The 17,556-nt window shown below is 43.1% G+C and overlaps 1 long non-coding RNA gene and 1 other non-coding gene across 2 annotated transcripts; one reads left to right on the top strand and one right to left on the bottom strand.

Annotated features, from left to right (window-relative positions):
- Positions 1-353: 353 nt before the first annotated feature.
- TRNAL-CAA lies at positions 354-457 on the top strand. The gene is made up of 2 exons: positions 354-391; positions 412-457. It is a non-coding gene; the product is annotated as a tRNA-Leu (tRNA).
- A 533-nt stretch (positions 458-990) lies between these two features.
- On the bottom strand, positions 991-14,267 carry LOC106724799. Its single transcript, XR_001360634.1, has 3 exons — positions 14,083-14,267; positions 13,627-13,630; positions 991-1,001 (listed from the first exon to the last, which is right to left on the bottom strand). It is a non-coding gene; the product is annotated as an uncharacterized LOC106724799 (long non-coding RNA).
- Positions 14,268-17,556: the final 3,289 nt, after the last annotated feature.

The following is a 17,556-nucleotide window of genomic DNA, read 5'->3' as shown; positions in this document are numbered from 1 at the left end:
AGAAGCCCTGGCTGGCCCCCGGCCACCGGCTGTGCCCTGGCGGCTTTCGCGCCCGAGATGCTTCTGGAGCCGCGAAGCAGTTCTGGGCGCAAAAGGAACGTAAACAAACGAGAAAAACGGGGCCATAGACTAGGGGTCACGTGTTTTCACTGTTGCTGCCCCCCCGCGTTCAGATAAAGAACCCCCGGGAGGCTCAGCGCGCCCGGCTCCCCCCCCTCCCGCCGCTCGTCCTCTCCCTCCCGCCGCGGCTTCCTCACTGTCGCGCCGCCCTCCTGCTTCCGGCTGTGCGTGGTGCCGGCAGGGAGGGGCGTCCCGCATTTACTTGGGTAAGAAGGCCGCCTACTACCGCTGGTGTCAGGATGGCCGAGTGGTCTAAGGCGCCAGACTCAAGCTCTGCTTCCCTGCTGGGGATTCTGGTCTCCGAATGGAGGCGTGGGTTCGAATCCCACTTCTGACACAAGGCTTTTTTCCCACCCCCTTATTTTTAATAATATCTGAGCATAATGCATAAACACCTTACCAGCTCACAGTGTTAAAAAGTGCGTTTAGAAGATTTTTCACAGGAACTGTTAACACCGAGACGACTCAAAGCAGAACCACCGAGTATTACTGATACTCGGAAGCCGCGAGGCGGGGCTAAGATGCTTACCAAAGAACAGGTTACTAGCGAGTGACTTCTCGGAGGCACCGCGAGGTCAGCTGGAACCGCAGGAGCTGGGGTGGCGGTGCTGGGGGAGGGGGCGAGCCTGTGCTGTGTGTTTCTCCGCTTGGCTGTCCCAGGCCCCCTGAACATCTCCTCGAAGTTTACCGCCAGCCCCACCCCCTCTGTCTCTGGCAGTGCCATTGCGAAAGAAGCCCCACACAGGTCTCCTGTTTCTGCGCTTTCAAAAGACACGAAACTAGTTCTCAAACATTTCCTTTGTGATTTATGCACATTCACATTCTATTGGCACCTGAAATTATTGCTTTGTCTCCTCAGTCAAAATTCAGTACCATTTTAACTTCTGTATAAAATTTGAAAGCTATACCTTCCTCCAAATGTAACCACCATCAATATTCTACTGTATATCTTACTGTTCTATTTTCTCTGCATTTGTATGTATGTATGTATTAAAAATATTTTGTTTTTTTACAGAGTTGCAGTCATACCAAACATATGGTTCTCTGACACATTTTTCACTTACTATACCCTAGGGGGCTCTTTCCATGGGAACACATTCTTTTTCCTTCTGTTGTAGGCCAGCCGTGGGCAAACTACGGCCCGAGGGCCGGATCTGGCCGGTTCTGGCCGGTTCGGCTGTTCTATCCGGCCGGCGGAGCCGAAAGAGCGGAGGGTTCTCTTGCTCTCCCCTCCGCTCCTTCACCAGCAGCAGTGTTAACATGGCAACATCGGGAAACACGGCCGCAGCTCCTTCTTCTGAGTAGAAGAAGGAACAACCTCTCAATCTTCCAGAGGCTCCTTGTAATGCCCGCGGACGCGTCTCCCAACATCACCCTGGGAATGCATAGACACGTTATCGTGGTGATGTAGGGAGATATGCCCCTGGAGAGCACAGTATCAGAGCCTTTGCCATCTTCAATATAAGGTATGTTATTGTGCTATGATTCCTCCATTTTTTGAAGTTTTAAATTATAATAATTAGTGTTTACATTCTTCTTGTTAAAATGTTTGAAATGAATAAAACTATTGAAATAAAAAAAAAGACCGTACCCTTTTATGTAATGATGTTTACTTTGAATTTATATTAGTTCACACAAACACTCCATCCATGCTTTTGTTCCGGCCCTCCGGTCCAGTTTAAGAACCCATTGTGGCCCTCGAGTCAAAAAGTTTGCCCACCCCTGTTGTAGGCAGTGGGAAGGGCACCAGGTGTCTGACTGGCAGAGTCAGACCAAACCTGGATTCCGCAACCTCAGTACTTGGGTTCTGGCTAGGAAAGAATTCTGAGCCAAAACCCAAACTGTAAGAGGACATTTATTTGGTAAATCGCAGAGGTAGAAAAAGTAATTCCTAGAAGAAATGGGCTTAGGAAACCAGATATAGAGGAAGCACCCTTGGAGCTTGCACGTGAAGAAGCTAATGGTAACCCGTAGGGGTGTAGGAGGGAGGGAAGGGAAAGGCACTGTGCTCCTTGGAGGAAGAGCTCGCTGGGTCCTCTATCCTAGGGTTTTAAGGGTGGAGATTTAAGGGTGGCCCCTGGGGAAGATCTCAATAGAGTACTTAACAGCTTTCCAGGTGTGTCCTTTCAGAGTTGTGGTTGCCACTGATTGGCCAGCACCAGGGCCAATGCAGCTGGTCCTGAGGTCAGTGGCTGTCTTTGTTGCTCTCCTGGAACTGAAATACAACCACAGCCTAGATGTTATCTCTAGGGAGGAAAGGTCAGGTGGTCCAAACTGCATGACCAGTGATATGCTGTGGGGGTAAGGTTCCACCCTCTATTTGTCCGTTGCTAGGCACCTGGGGCTTTCCACCCTGTTGAACTTCTGTACCTGGCCCATCGTCCTTGCTCTGCTCATTTCTGTCTAACTGCCGCCTCGACTCCCCCCCTCAAGGATCTTGGCTCTGAATTCTTTCAGAGAAAGGGGATGCAGGGTCTTTTCTATAGCTGCTTCCTGCTGAAGAGGGACGAAGTTTTCTTTTGTATCCAAGAGATCTCTGCTCTCTGTCAGAGAGGCGATAATGCTTGAGCACAGAAGGAGTTGGTGATGGTGTCTAGGGGTCATATTCCCTGAGTGTGAGTAGGACTTGTAACCTGGTGAAGACAAACTGTGTTATAAATTTTAGTATTATTGGGGCAAAAGCTAGAATGACAAGAATTATGACAAATGGTCCAGAGGAAGGGAAAAAATGTTAATTCTCACTAATTCCAAGTCAAAGGATGGGATAAAAAAGAAATATTAGTTTGAGGGTTGTAGTAAAATATTTAAGAAAATTAGAAAAAATCAGGATCCAGTTCAATCCATAGGTGAAAAATAAAAGTTTGAAGACAATTACTTGAATTAGAGTCTAATATTCGCAACTGTGTATTATAGTCTGTTGAAATACATTCCCCACTCCCCTAAAATCACCCTCATTTTTTTTTACCCTCATTTTTATTAAGGAGTCAAATTAAGACCAGTTTATTTACTGTATTAAGTCCAGTTTCAATTTGGCCTGATTGTTTGCATGAAAACAATAAGAATAGTAGTTGATGGTTTAGGCTCTTTTAAATATACTTTGTTGGAATCTCATGATTGAGCCTTAATTAGCCCCCCCAGGACAAAGAAGCTGAGCCATCTAGCTGCCATCAGGGTTCCTGCAGTACCTGTAGACTTCAGTGAATTCCTCACATTCTTGAGGTTCCCAAAATGTCTTGAGGTTCCTTCCTTGCCATCTCTCAGGAAAATAACCTTTGTTCCTTACCTGGAAAGACTGCCATGAACCACATGACCAAGCAAGGTACCAGGCTCTCTCCAAGGGGCTTTTATTGGCTTCAAAGTTAGTCTTCATTTTTTAAGGCTTTTGGAGACATCCATAATCTAGACATGTCTCCCTCAGACATGACATTCCAGCCAAAGTCTTGGTTAATAAAACCACAATTGGAAACTGGTCTTATTGAATTAATGGAAAGAAACATATTGTCATGACTCACTCATTAAGAATTGCCAAGCTGTAGCTGGTTTGGCTTAGTGGGTAGAGTGTTGGCCTGTGAACTAAGGGTCCCAGGTTTGATTCCAGTCAAGGGCACATGCCTGGGTTGTGAGCTCAATCCCCAGTTGGGGGCGTGCAGGAGGCAGCCAATCAATGATTCTTTCTCATTATTGATGTTTCTATCTCTCTTCCTCTCCCTTCCTCTCTGAAATCAATAAAAATATATTAAAATAAAAAAGAATTGCCAAATTCTGGAGGGATAAGATAGAGAGAAAAACATATACTTCACCAAATTGCTTGAAGAACAAATAAGTCTCCTTATATCAGAAAAGCAAGAGGAAAATCCTTGTCCTTTTAACAAAGTAGAAAAGAACCAAATTCTAACTCTGTATTAGTTTACTTTTGACCTTCAAAGTTATTTTACTTAAATTCATTATTCAGAAGAGCACATTCTTGGCCTTTTAAAAAATTATTATTGATATTAGAGAGAGAGGGAAGGAGAGGGAGAGAGAGATAGAGATAGAAACATCAACGATGAGAGAGAAATACCAATTGGCTGCCTCCTGCACGCCCCCTACTGGGAATCAAATCTGCAACCTGGGCATATGTCCTGACCAGGAATCAAACCAGTAACCTCTTGGTTCACGGGCTGATGCTCAACCACTGAGCAACTCTGGCCAGGCTGGGCCTTTGTTTTGAAGGGTTTTATTTATTTTTTAAATATATTTTTATTGATTTCAGAGAAGAAGGGAGAGAGAGAGGGAGAGACAGATAGAAACATCAATGATGAGAGAGAATCATTGATTGGTTGCCTCCTGCAAGCTGGGGATTGAGCCCACAACTCAGGCATGTGGCCTGATCAGGATTTGAACTGTGACCTCCTGGTTCATAGGTTCAATGCTCAACCACTGAGCCACACCAGTTGGGCTGTTTTGAGGAATTTTAAAAGCTGGGCGTTTAGGGGAGGTCTTAGGAAAGGATTTCAATAGAATATTCATCAGCTTTATGCTGATGTACCAAAATGAGGTTCATTCTCTCTTTTTTAAAAAAAAATTAATTCTTTATTAACCCCTTCTAGCCCGCCCCCACCCCCACCCCAGGCCTTCCTCACCCTATTGTCTATGTCCATGGGTGATGCTTATATGTGTACAAGTTCTTTGGTTGATCTCTTCCCACCCACACACCCTCCCCCGCCTTCCCTCTGAGATTCCACAGTCTGTTCTATGCTTCTATGTCTCTGGATCTATTTTGTTCACAAATTTATTTTGGCTAACATCAACAAATCAACAATTAATTTCTTTCAGCTGCTAAACAACCACTGAGCCATGCCGGCTGGGCAACAAGGGGCGTGTCTCTGCTTATCTGTCTTCAGACTTAGTCAGCCTTCTTGGAGGCCCCTCTGATAACCGGAAGGGTGAGCCCAGACGTTTCCCAGGATCATGTCTCCAGACACCGAAGAATGAGCTCCGTGGACCAGAAGATTTAAGCAAAAGTGTGGAAAATTTATCACAAGCAGATCCAGACTCCCCTCATGGGGAGGGGGGCCCTTTAATGGGTTGCCCGTGAATCCTTGTAGTCCAGGGGTATATCTGTGCTACAAGCCTGCTCTTTGTCTGCCTGTGTTGCCACCTGATTGATTTCCTCATTGTTCTTGCCCAGCAGCGGACCTGGACCTGAACTTTCCCTGTTTCTGTTCTTTCTCTGTCCCTATGTTGAACTTTCTCTATTTCTAGGCGTCAGTTCACCTTATTGTTGCAGGCCCTCCCTAGTTTTCCATGCCTCCCGCTCTGAGTCCAGAAACATTTTATTATTCCTGCGTGGTTGGTTCCTGTGGTTAGGCTGCTCAAACTGCTGTGTCTGCCCTGCCTATGTTCCACCTGCCTTTGTTTCCCACTGGACCCCTGCCCTGTCTGCGTGTCAAGCTAACTCCTCTCACCTCCTATTGTTAGGGGCAGAAATAGAATATTGGGGACTAGCTACAGTTATAAGGAACATTAATCATGCTCTGTTAACCATGATTGCCTTGTGTTGGTTAAAGAAAGCACATTTTGACCTGGCTGGGAGTTGAAAGCCCCAGGGACCTGGCAGTCAACCTTGGAATGCGGTCCATTCTCATTCAAGAACTGCCTATTAACATGGAAAGATTAATAATCATCTTATTCTGGCCGGTTTGAATCAGTGGATAGAGTGTCCACCTGCAGACCAAAGGGACCCGGGTTCCATTCCGGTCAGGGCACATGCCCGGGTTGCGGACTCGATCTCCAGTAGGGGGCATGCAGGAAGCAGCTGATGCATGATTCTCATCACTGATATTTCTATCTCTCCTTCTCCCTTCCTCTCTGAAATCAATAAAAATATAAAACAAAAACAAACAAACAATCATCTTTCCCCATATAGTGGAGTCCTGCCCCAGCCCTCATTGCCAACTTTCCCACGTGATCTTTGTCCTTCTACCCAATATCAGCAGCTGGCGTATGGTGGGCAGAGCAGATGTTTGTGGCTGACCCGCTGCTCTCCCACGCTGCCAGCAGAATTGGAATCAACGCTCATATATGATTCCATTTGTCTCTGCTTAATTGGCTCAAGTAGTGACAGGCAGCCTGGACCCATTGGTTGTCCAGTTACACTATTGTTGGGTCTGATCACATAAATTGAATCAATACCCCCTCCCCTGGGAACTGGCCTTTAGACCACTTCACAACCGACATTCCCTTTCGCTTAGACCACATTGGATTTGCTAAGACCATTATCTTTCCCTTCCGGACTTGTCCAGGATCTGGACCACCCAGAGAATTCCTGGCCGAAAAAGCCCATCTGGAGTTCTTTAAAATCTCTGACTCCCTGCCCGATGGGCAGGGCTCAGTGGTTGAGTGTCAACCTTTGAACCATGAGGTCACGGTTCAATTCCTGGTCAGGGCACATGCCCAGGTTGCAGGCTCAATCCCCAGTAGGGGTGTGCAGGAGGCAGCTGATCAATGATTCTCTCTCATCATTCTCTCTCTCTCCCTCTCCCTTTCTCTCTGAAATCAATATATATATATATAATCTCTAACTCCCCATCCTTGGGTGCTGGTTCCATTTTTGGGATCAGTCCATCTGGTATCCAGATGACCTAATAAATTCGTAACTCTTTACCACTTTTGGCCTCGTGAGTTCCTCCTTCAGTGACCCTAACATTTGGTGCCAAAACCTGGGAGGGTTCCATGGGGAAGGGGAGCCATCGTCCCGGCTTTGGTCACCCAGAGTTTGCTACTCAGAGAGCAGTAGGCAGCAGCAGCTTGACCTGGACTTACCTCCCAATCGGTGACTCGATTGCTGGCCTCCATTAGGCCTCCCTCTTATTGGCCCTCCCGAACCAGCCAAGCGGGCCGCAGGATCGGATCGGGGACCTCTCCTTATGCATCGCTGACCCTGCACTCAACACCAGCTCATTTCACCTCCGCTACAAAACAATAGGCTCATCCTCTGGATTTCTGATTTGCCATTTTCCATCTCAGACAAAGACTTAGTGCTCGGCTAGAAATCCTCTCCAGTCCGGCCTTGGCCCCGGGACCAGGTCCCACATTCTTCCTCATCTTGGCGAAGCCTAACACATGGATCAGACTGTCTTTCTCCCCCCAGAGCCTGACTAGATGGCTGGGATGCCTCCCTCAGTCTAGCTTTGTTGCTTACCTGCTCTTCCTAATTTACACCATGAGGAATTCTTTTTCTGTCTCCCCAAAAACACTCCTCTGGGATGGCTCCTCGATGTGCTGGAAATGTCAGTCTGCCCCAGAAAGGAACTTAACAAAGATTCAGGGCCAAGTTCAAACAGGACACTCTCAGGGGTAGCATGTGTCCATTCAGGGACACCAGGCAAGCCAAGAGTGATGGTTCCCTGTGGCTGTCTGGCAGTGATGCTCGGGGTATTTGTGCTCCACATATTGGGGGTTTATGAATTACTTCCATTGCTCACTTCCGATAAGCCATGTGCAACATTTAAAATCTTACATATTATTTGTTCTTTATGTGCCTAATGAATCTAAATATATATAGACTTTATATTATTCTCTATGTCATTTTACAGTAATTATTATTTACCAAGAAATTATTGTGTTGGAATGTTATATCTTATAGAAAAACTAAGTTTTTTATCAATTAAATTATGATCGAATCCATACCCAGGCCACTTTAAGTTTTGTCATTCATATATAGTCATTGTTTTATTTTAATGCATTTGCAGGTGTGTTATATTTTAAGAAAAATCCATGAAAAGGACTCTGACTTACTCTAAATTACAGGCTTATAACAGGTCAGATCTTTGAACTGGATGAGGATTTATAGAACTTCAAGGAATAACTGAATTCATAAAAAAATACTGACAAATAATCAGGATAAACAAAAATGGTTATGGGACTAAATTAACTGAGAATAATTATTATTCTTATGACTCTGTTTAAAATATTGCTGATTTTTTAATCTTTTGTTTCCTAAATATAAGGAAAACTAAAAAGTAGACATTCTGTGTTATAGAAACTAATAAATTAGTAACATTCATTTCATAGTATTCTCAGGAGGCAAAGATTCAAAGACCATGACTTATAACTGGAGATTTTTGTCCATTAGGAAATGCATTAATTAAACACTCTCTCCAACAGTGTTAAAGGGACCTCACCTTATCAGGTACCTAACCACGAATGGACATCTGCCCCTGTCGCTGACACTTGCCTTCAGCTCAAGGATGAGAAGCCGCCAACCAGGGAGGAGGCAAGACGTCAACAAGGCCTTTATGCTCGCAGATTGATGCTGCTCAAACCTTGTTCTTATATCACCTAATTATTATTGATTGAATGTATATAAAATGATTTTTATATTGTTACTAGAGGCCCGGTGCATGAGATTCATGCACTGGGGGGCAGGTTCCCTCAGCCCAGCCTGCGCCCTCTCGCAAGACATCCCTCTCACAGTTTGGGACCCTTCACTCTTTACCACCCACCAGCCATGAGCCCGGCTTCTGGCTGAGTGGAGCTCCCCCTGTGGGAGTGCACTGACCACCAGGGGGCAGCTCCTGTATTGAGCATCAGCCCCCTTGTGGTCAGTGTGTGTCATAGCATCCAGTCGTTCCACAGTTTGGTTGATTTGCATATTATGCTTTTATTATATAGGATTATCCTCCTTACGGTTTCCTAGTGGAACAATATTTGCCTCCCTGTACCTCCCTCCCTTATTAGATATGAAAAACATATAACTTGGGTCTGCTAATCTTTCCCACCTACTAAACAATGATATTCTGATTATCAGCTATGATATTGAAGTTAATGTTTTATTGGCCACACACTGGTCTTCTACTATCAATATAAGCTTTGGTACATTTTTTCAGGCTGCATCTATTATAAAGGACTATCTTGGACAAACCCCTCCAAGAACACCTCCCTAATAATTCCCCTGGTAGAATTATATACAGTTCTAATCTAGTTGAGTATTTTAGATGAGTATTGTTTAACTATAAGAATGGGTGAAACTAACTGCCCAGAAGAAAAATCAGAGTTTCTGCATAATAAAGTAGTAGAGAGTCTTAATTCACCTGGCCAAACATATCATAAGGTACAAGTGACAGTGGATGAAGGAGGAAAACATATAATTAGCTTAATAAAAATTATGATGATACATGTAAAGGGATCTGGTTGACTGGGATGCTTGTTCCTCTCAGACTTTTCCTTGTCTAGTATTAGACATTTTCTGTTTCTAATCAGTGTTACTGGTTTATTATTGTTGCTTTTGTTCCTGGTATGTAAATGTTATATTAGATGCAGAAAAACAAAACTTAAGACAAGCAGCAAAAAGAGTCGGATCATGGCGGCTCAAAAATTAGAAATGATCCAGAATATGTTTTAACAAGGACATATAGGATCTGACTGCCTCCCATTTACCTGCCTTTTATTTTGAATAATAATAATAATAATAATAATTCGATCTTGAAAGCCATCTAAGGTTATGGTCTTGCTCCATCCCCAGTGGTCCACCCTGCTCAGCAAGACAAGCCGACACTGAGACATCCTGGGAATGAGCCTTCCCGCCACTGTGGGGCTCCGGGTTCCATCATCCAGCTGAAAGGTTGGTCATCAGTGCATCCTTTGGTATTATTGATTGAATGTATATAAAATGATTTTTATATTGTTACTAGAGGCCCGGTGCATGAGATTCATGCACTGGGGGGCAGGTTCCCTCAGCCCAGCCTGCGCCCTCTCGCAAGACATCCCTCTCACAGTTTGGGACCCTTCACTCTTTACCACCCACCAGCCATGAGCCCGGCTTCTGGCTGAGTGGAGCTCCCCCTGTGGGAGTGCACTGACCACCAGGGGGCAGCTCCTGTATTGAGCATCAGCCCCCTTGTGGTCAGTGTGTGTCATAGCATCCAGTCGTTCCACAGTTTGGTTGATTTGCATATTATGCTTTTATTATATAGGATTATCCTCCTTACGGTTTCCTAGTGGAACAATATTTGCCTCCCTGTACCTCCCTCCCTTATTAGATATGAAAAACATATAACTTGGGTCTGCTAATCTTTCCCACCTACTAAACAATGATATTCTGATTATCAGCTATGATATTGAAGTTAATGTTTTATTGGCCACACACTGGTCTTCTACTATCAATATAAGCTTTGGTACATTTTTTCAGGCTGCATCTATTATAAAGGACTATCTTGGACAAACCCCTCCAAGAACACCTCCCTAATAATTCCCCTGGTAGAATTATATACAGTTCTAATCTAGTTGAGTATTTTAGATGAGTATTGTTTAACTATAAGAATGGGTGAAACTAACTGCCCAGAAGAAAAATCAGAGTTTCTGCATAATAAAGTAGTAGAGAGTCTTAATTCACCTGGCCAAACATATCATAAGGTACAAGTGACAGTGGATGAAGGAGGAAAACATATAATTAGCTTAATAAAAATTATGATGATACATGTAAAGGGATCTGGTTGACTGGGATGCTTGTTCCTCTCAGACTTTTCCTTGTCTAGTATTAGACATTTTCTGTTTCTAATCAGTGTTACTGGTTTATTATTGTTACTTTTGTTCCTGGTATGTAAATGTTATATTAGATGCAGAAAAACAAAACTTAAGACAAGCAGCAAAAAGAGTCGGATCATGGCGGCTCAAAAATTAGAAATGATCCAGAATATGTTTTAACAAGGACATATAGGATCTGACTGCCTCCCATTTACCTGCCTTTTATTTTGAATAATAATAATAATAATAATAATTCGATCTTGAAAGCCATCTAAGGTTATGGTCTTGCTCCATCCCCAGTGGTCCACCCTGCTCAGCAAGACAAGCCGACACTGAGACATCCTGGGAATGAGCCTTCCCGCCACTGTGGGGCTCCGGGTTCCATCATCCAGCTGAAAGGTTGGTCATCAGTGCATCCTTTGGATTAATTTATGACCAAAAGGGGGATGTGTGGACAAAAAGGGGCCACCTGCTAACCTGGCTAACTCAGGGAAGGGCCTGTGTGTTGGTCTTGCAAACTCAGAGACCTAAAGTAACCACCAAGTCTGGTCTGAAATTAAAAACTTCTAATTAAAAAAGCAGTTCATAGTGAGCAGTCATGTCCCAGGCCAGTGTTGTCCCTGACAAAGGTCAGCTTCGATCTTTACGGAGCCTTTTCTCTTTTTGCATCTGAGATAACACCTGTGAAAGGTCAGGGTAACTTGTAACTTCCCTTTCCCCGTCCCCTCAGGGCGCAACAAATGCTGCCAGGGTGCAGATCACAAATCCCCTCCTTGTATTGTTCTCTGTTCATTGTTGACCGTAAACTGTCCTGCACCCACCTGTGTGAAAGCAGCATGTGTCTATCATTTCCCTCCTTATCCAATCCCAGAGGTGTCCCCGCCGTGCTTTCTCCCGCCTCCCTCACCGGCACCAGTGGATTTCATGTCGCCCACTTACTCTCCTCCTTGGATGGTAATGTATAAAACACGGTGAAAAACACCTTTCTCCGGGATATTGTCTCAATGGGATGAGATTCTGCTTCCCGGCCATTGTCGACGGTTTGGCTCTGTTAATGTAAAAAACAACATTCAAACTTGCAAATAATTTTTTGTGAGTTTATTTGAACCAAATTGGCTAGGGCCACCAGTTGTTAATATTTAGCCAAATTTGGTTTATTTCTTTCTTTAAAAACAACAACAACAGTGTTTCTTTGGAACCATTCAAGAACAAGTTCCAGCCATTATGCCTCTTTACCCCTAAATACTTCAGTGTGTGTCTCCTAAGAACAAAACATGTTTCTTGCATAACTGCAGTAGTTATCAAATTCAGGAAACTTAACATTTATTAAACACTATCACTGATACTCAGATTTGAAAAATTATTTTGATGACATCCTTCATAGAACTTGTTCCCAATTCAGGACCTAGTTCAGTGCATGTGCTTGTCACATCTTCTTGTTTCATAAAGGCCCTGGGATTTTTTCCCTGCCCCTGGGAGCAAGGCCCCTTGAACCAAGGTCAGGGGCGGCTGCGTGCTTGTGACCTGGGGCACCAGACCAGGAGTTCTAGGCTGGGCCCTTGCTCTTGACTTTGAAAAGTTGGCAGGGTCTCAGTTTCTCCTATCTTTTTTAAATTTTATTTTCTGAAAACATACCTATTTATTTTCATGTTTAATGTTTACATCTTTAATTCACTTTGAGTTATTTTTATATGGTATAATGTTGTTGTATCGCAAATCAGCGAGCTGGACAAGACGCCTTAATGAGCCAATTAGTTAGGAGTCATCTTTATTGTGCGCAGGTTCAGAGCAGATTACCTCTGTCAAATTCTGAACCAAAAGCAGGAGGGAGTATTTCCTTTTTATATCCTTCTAGTTCTTTGTGTAAGTTATTTTTGTAGACAGTGTGTAACCTTGAGTACATATCTATACAGGCATCTGGCATCAATATCAGCGTATCAGTTAGATGGCTAGCTTGCAAAGTCAGAGAGTTAAGTTTATCTTTTCTATTATTCAAGCTAAAAACAAAGTTATTTTACAGTCTAAAAACAACAGAGTTAACCTACAGAATAAGAGACTAAGAATAACAGAGTAGTTCAAACAGCAGTTTTTCCAAAGGAGGGATTACTATGCTTCACTGTAAGGGTCTAACTTTTTTCTGTTGCATGTGTATATCCAGTTTTCCCCATAACATTTGTTGAAGTGTCTGGGGGTTGTGTAATCTTGGCATCTTTGTCAAAAATCATTTGGTTATAGCCCTAGCTGGTTTGGCTCAGTGGATAGAGCATTAGCCTGAACTAAAGGGTCCTGGGTTCAATTCCGGTCAAGGGCACATATCTTGGTTGTAGTCTCCTTTCCAGTCAGGGTTCGTGCAGGAGGCAATGAATCACATTGACATTTCTCTCTGTCTTTCCCTCTCTCTTCCACTCTCCCTAAAAATCAATAGGGGAAAAAATATCCTTGGGTGAGGATTAAATAAAAACAAAAAACAATTGGTGAATCTGGGTGAAGGGCATATAGGGACTGTTTGTGTGATTCTTGCAACTCCTCTGTAAATTGAGATTATTTTAGAATAAAACATCCTATCTAATAAAGAGGGACTATGCTAATTGACCCTCACACCATCGCAAAGATGGCGGTGCCCACAGCCTCAAGATGGCGGTGCCCAGTCCCCTCAGCCACGCACCTGCCTCTGGAGTCCCGTCCCCTCAGCAGCCCCCCAGCCACCCAGGGCCGCCCAAGGTGTAGGCAAGCCTCGGATGGCGGCTGCCTGGCCACCCAAGGCTCAGGTAACCAGGGCCGGCCGAGGTGCTGCCTGCAGTGGCAGCAGCAGAGGTGTGGTGGGGCGTCGCCTTCCCAGATCGCCGAGTCACCTCCCGCCCCTGAGGGCTCCCGGACTGTGAGAGGGGCAGGCCAGGCTGAGGGGACCCCCCCCCTCCAGTGCATGAATTTTCATGCACCAGGCCTCTAGTTCTTAAATATTTTTAAAACTATAAAAAAAGATGTAAACATTAAAACTACAAAACTTCTGGAAGAAAACATAGGAGAAAAGCTTCAAGACATTGGATTTGGCAACAATTTCTTGGATGTGACACCAAAAGCACAGGCAACAAAAGTAAAAATAGCAAAATAGGACTTCACCAAGCTTAAAAACTTCTGTGCTTCACAGCAAACAATTAACAGAAGGAAAAGACAACCAATGGAAGAAAATATTTCTAAACCATATATGTATCTAATTAGGAGTTAATATCTAGAATATATGAGGAAGTTCTACAACTCAACAAGAAAAAATCCAATAACACAAACTAAGCAAAGGACTTGTATATACAGCTCTCCAAAGATGTTATACCAAAAGCCAACAAACATATGAAAAGATGCTCGACATCACAAATCATAAAAGTAGTGCAAATCAAAACTGCAATGAGATGTCACCTCACACTTCTTAGGATGGCCATTATCACAAGAACAGAAAATAACAAGTGTTGATGAGGATGTGGTGAAATTGGAACCTTTATACCTATTGGTGGAAATGTAAAATGGTGCAGCCATTGTGAAAAACAGTACAGAGGTTTCCAACAGTTAAAAATAAAACTACCATATTACCCAGCAATTCCCCTTCTGGGTATATATTCAAAATAATTGAAAACTACATCTTAAAAGATAGCTGCACACCAATGTTCATCTCAGCATTATTTTTAATAGCCAAGAGGTGACCTAGTCAGTTTGGCTCAGTAGATAGAGCGTCATCCTGCAGACTGAAGGGTCCTGAATTCAACTCCGGTCAAGGGCACGTACCTCGGTTGGTTGGTACGTACCTCGGTTGGTTGGTACGTACCTCGGTTGGTTGGTACGTGCCTCGGTTGGTTGGTACGTGCCTCGGTTGGTTGGTAGGGGCCTCGGTAGCAGGGTCCAGTGTAGGTCTGGTGTGTGCATGATGGTATTTCTCTCTGTCTTTCCCTCTTCCCATCTCTCTAAAAATCAATGGAAAAATATCCTTGGGTGAATATTAAAAAAAAAAATCAAATCATTTGGTTATATAATCAACAGTGCATTTCTGGGCTCTTTATTCTGTTCTATTGGTCTATAGATCAGTTTTTTTGCCAGCAAAACCTCATCTGGTAGTGTATTTTGAAATCAGGAAGTGTGATGCCTCCAACCCCTCCTCCCCCAAAGGTTTTTTTTGTCTATTTAGGTTCCCTTGAGATTCCATATAATTTTTAGAATTCTTTTTTATTTTTGCCAAAAAAAAAAAAAAAAGCCATTTGGATTTGATAAGAATTGCACTGAGTCTGTAGACCCTTTTGAGCAGTATGGGCATTTTGAAAATATTGTTTATATTTGTATACTAAAAATATTGTTTATACTTGTATACTAGAGGCCCAGTGCATGAAATTCTTGCATGGGTAGGGTCCATAGGCCTGGCCAGTGATCAGGGCCAATCAGGTTCCCTGCTTCCCTGCCTCCTCCTTCCCTCACTCTCTCAGTGCCTGGCCGAAGCTGCCGCTGGTCGCCTGCCATGTTCTGCACTGCCCCCTGGTGGTCAGCACACATCACAGCAAGCAATCGAACTCCTGGTCTCCAGGTTGAACTCCCGAGGGGACACTTTGCATATTAGCCTTTTATATATAGATTCTTTGATTTATTTTAACATTGTTTTATAATTTTCAATGTGCAAGTCCTTAACCTCCTTGGTTAAGTTTATTCCTAAATATTTTGTCCTTTTAAATGGGGTTATGTTTTTAATTTTCTTTTCAGATTGGTCATTGTTTTTCTTTGTTATAGTAGAAACGGAATTTTAATATAGGGTGTCCCAAAATTCACGCAAGATTTGAATTTTGCGTGAGCATTAACAACAACAACAACAAAAAATAAAAGCCTAATTTTACTTGGTTTATTGAATCAGATTCTAATATCTGTGGCCCTTTGATTTCAATCCCTTCTATTTGATAAGCATCACCAAGTACCAATTATGGCCCAGGAGCAGGGACAATGAAGACCAATGAAGACCAATGAAGACCACGGCTTTGCATATGTGCCAGCAAAGTCGTGGAGGCCATTTACCTGATGTCCTATTCTATACATAACCCTATACTGTATACTTTATGAATCAATAAAAAATTTACAATTTTTAATTATAAACCTGTGTTTTCTATCAAAATTACTTCTTGCGTGAATTTTGGGACACCCTACATAATATTAAAGTCTAGCATTTGCTATTGACAACAAATAAATATTGCCTCTCCCCAACCTGTAAACATGTCTTTTGCCTTTTATACAAATTTCAGCCCCTCCCTTCCTTCCCCCATTTCCTCCTTTAATAGGGCAGCCCCCTCCCAGCCTCAGGAAGCCCAGGTGCCATGGTGTGGTGAGTTGCACTTGCAGTGTCAGGAGGTTTGACGTTGGTGGGACTTGGCTGAGACCATCCTCACTCCCCAGGTGCAGAGTGTGGTCCATGAAGAGGGTCTCTCTCCTTGGAGGGAGGGCTGGGTGGGGAGTGGTCGAGACCCCTCACTAGTGTTTGGCCCTGATGATGGGATCTTTGGTGTAGCTCTCGGAAGATGGCAGGATGGGAGGAGGGAGTGAATATGGTATGGTTTTACAATGTTCAGAGATACTTTTGTGACTTTGGGAGCGCATTATAGTATTTTTCATATAGGTTTTGGAAATTTCTTGTTAAGTTTACATCCAGGGATTTTGTCTTTAAATTTTTTCCCTTTCCTCTTCTATTCTTCCCCTCCCTTCATGCTTCCTCCTCCCTTCTTTCTCTTTGCTTTGGCTAATGGCTTCATCTGTTGTTTTTCTAACTTACCACTTTACCAAAATCTCTTACTTTTTGCAGTAGTTTGTTAACTTTTTGAAATGTTCAGGTATATAATCATAACTCTGAAGCTTCTTTAAATTCATATGCCTTTAACATGCCTTCAGGATCTGTCCTGTGATTGCTTTGACAACTGCCTCAACCTCATGAACAGCAGTAGGGCGCGCAGGCATCCTTGTTTTGTTTCTGCCTTTAGTACAAAGCTCCTAGTATTTCCCAATGAACTAAAATGCTAGTTTTTGGACTGAAATGTATAAGTATTTTATCATGCTGAGAAGTATCGATCAATTCTTGTTTTATTGAGTGCTTTTAGCATATTTATATTAGTTTCTTAAGACTGCTAAACCCACTTAGCAAGACTCTGTTACAACTGGACAACACAGAGATGAAGACAGAAGTTGAAGAGCAGAGGAGCTCAGGAGAACCGAGCAGAGTTAAGGAGAGGATCTTCGTCTCTGTCCGCCTCAATGGGTGGTTGGCACTTCTGGAATAAACCCAGCATGGGCATCCTGTATCATTATTTTAAATTTGCTATTGGATTCTGTTTGCTGATAATTTTATATAAGACTTGGACTTTAAATTTCAAATATTTTATATGTGAAATTGGCCTGTGGTTTTCATTTTTGGTGTAAACTGGAAATGTTTGTGGTATTATACTCACTTTATGAAATCAATTGGAAGGTTTTTCTTCTTTTTCTATGCTTTCTATAATATGCATGGCATTGTGATTTTCTGATACTTAACAGTTTGGTAGAATACCCTTGTGAACAGATTTGTGTGTGGTGCCCTTTTCCAGGGGCATGCCAATTCAAATATTTTCTCTATTTTTCTAAAGTCATTAGAGTCTGTTTGGACTTCTGTGTCTACAGGATTAATCTGGGAATGCTGTATTTATACACAGAGTCCACTGCATCTAAGTTTCAAATCATTTGCTGAGTTGTTATAATGCTTCTTATGATTTTTAAAAAGATATTTTTTTTGGTAGGGGATTATCCTATCTAATAAAAGAGAACAATGGTAATTAGCCATACCTCCGCTACCCTTCCCATTGGCTAATCAGGGCGATATGCAAATTAACTGCCAGCCAAGATGGTGGCCAGCAGCCAGGCAGCTTGAAGCGAACATGAGGCTTG

Source organism: Myotis brandtii, unplaced genomic scaffold (genome assembly GCF_000412655.1).
Source record: "Myotis brandtii unplaced genomic scaffold, ASM41265v1 scaffold980, whole genome shotgun sequence".
Classification (NCBI taxonomy): domain Eukaryota; kingdom Metazoa; phylum Chordata; class Mammalia; order Chiroptera; family Vespertilionidae; genus Myotis; species Myotis brandtii.
This window is presented reverse-complemented; position numbering and strand designations above follow the sequence as displayed.